This window comes from Monopterus albus, unplaced genomic scaffold (assembly GCF_001952655.1).
Source record: "Monopterus albus unplaced genomic scaffold, M_albus_1.0 scaffold152.1, whole genome shotgun sequence".
NCBI classification, from domain to species: Eukaryota; Metazoa; Chordata; class Actinopteri; order Synbranchiformes; family Synbranchidae; genus Monopterus; species Monopterus albus.
In genome coordinates this window covers 502,608-504,459 of record NW_018128032.1, presented here as the reverse complement: position 1 = coordinate 504,459, position 1,852 = coordinate 502,608, and positions in this window count along the sequence as shown.

Here is a 1,852-nt window from a genome sequence, read left to right as displayed (position 1 = left end):
TCAAATAAAATTTTATTCAAATAAACATTTGATTTGAAACATTTAAAGCAAACAATTTAGACAAAATTTCATGATTCACTATCAAATGTCTTCTTCAAAATGAAAAACATTGTCCTAACAACACCACCCTTAATTTTGACAAGGTATTCCAAGAAATAACAGTTTGCTGTGTCAGTAACCTTGAACCCAACTTGGAAAGGATGGAAAAACTTTATTAACCTAATTTGATTCAAATTATCAGTTATTATACAACTTTAGAACTTTATTAAATTAATATAATACCCTCTAGCAGACAGAAATGAAGGAGTCATATATTTGCTACTCAAAACCTAAACTCAAACGAGGCGGGTTGAGCCATGAGAGACGAGGTGACCCTCAACATATCTGCTTACCCATCTCTCAGCAACCTTCGAAATAGCAGGAAGGATGCTTATACGCTGATAATTTGCAACTTCATAGCATGCACACATGAGAAAGTCCCTCCACTCTGACTTTGATATAAAGCATCTCTGAACCCTGTCCTTGCCCAGGCAAAGAGCAGATATAATATCTTCATTATATTTGCTCAGGTTATGCAGTGGCTGGGTCAACTGTCTTGGTAGGCAATCACATGAGAGCAAGGCCCGCTCAGTTGTCCAACCACTGTCACTGTTTTACCAAGACTGTCAGCCAGCAGAAACCAATAACAACCCCACTGAATCAAAAACTGTATTAGCAGGCCCCACTAATCACCTGTCTCAGAATGAACACCTTGAAATGAGACAACATAGAACATTAAAATTTAAGATTCAATTTGCAACCATCTTAAGATACATGGAACCACTAACACTATATTAGTGAGAAGGCCAGGGAGCAACAAACTGTCCAAAGACAGTCTTACTACTTGGTACTTGCACCCCAAGAGTCCCTGATCTAATCTAAAATTATGTGAACATCTTAAAGTAGAAGTACTAACAGTACTTTGCCTCCTTCTCAGACATTGTGCTTTCTCTCCATGGTGGTCTTGCCTTGAACTGAAGCCTCCTTTTCAGCTCTAGTCGACACACAGACACTCATGACCTCTCTGTTGTTTTCAAACTGAAGTTGAAATGCTCTGCAGTTATGTGTCCTTCCCCGCCCAGTGCTTTCTTACTTAGGAAAACACTGATTTATGAATTCCAATATTTATCATAAAACTAAGCTCTTGCATGCTTGCAGCAACATAATTCATCTGTGGGCTCTGTTGGGACTGCACCACTGAGGCATGCCAATATGTCTGGGAAACCAGAAGGTGAAGACTTTGGGATGGAGAGAACATGATCCAAGAAACAGAGGGGAGCACAAGTTCACTCTGTGCATTTTTATTTGATTACAGAGGGAAAAGTTGAAGAAAAAAAGATAATACAATCGAGAAAGACGAATTCTTCTGTTACCCACGGGGTGCACGTTCTGGACAGTTTTGTGGTAACACTCAATTTATTTCCTACTTTACTTTTTTTTGTGCATGTATTAAGCCAAGGGCACAGTAACAGTGATATGTTGAACACATCCTGTTGAGGCTGAGGGGAGGGGTGGGCTCTGCAAGCCAGAAGTTCATGGTGAGAGGAGGGAGAATTCAATACCCCCATGATGGAAAATGCTCCCAAAGTAACACATGTACAAAAAATGGAACTGAATTTAGATGTGTTTCTGCATTTTCCCCTGACACTATCAATTTGAAAGAGATAAACATTTAACCATTAGGGGTCCAACTGCGACGTGGTACGGCTGAATCCAGCTCATAAGTGCAGCGTGTGCTTGGCACAGGCCACCCTGACAGGGGACGTGACGCGGGTGAGTTAGTGCTTTTGGGATCAGTAATGCCTTGCGGTTC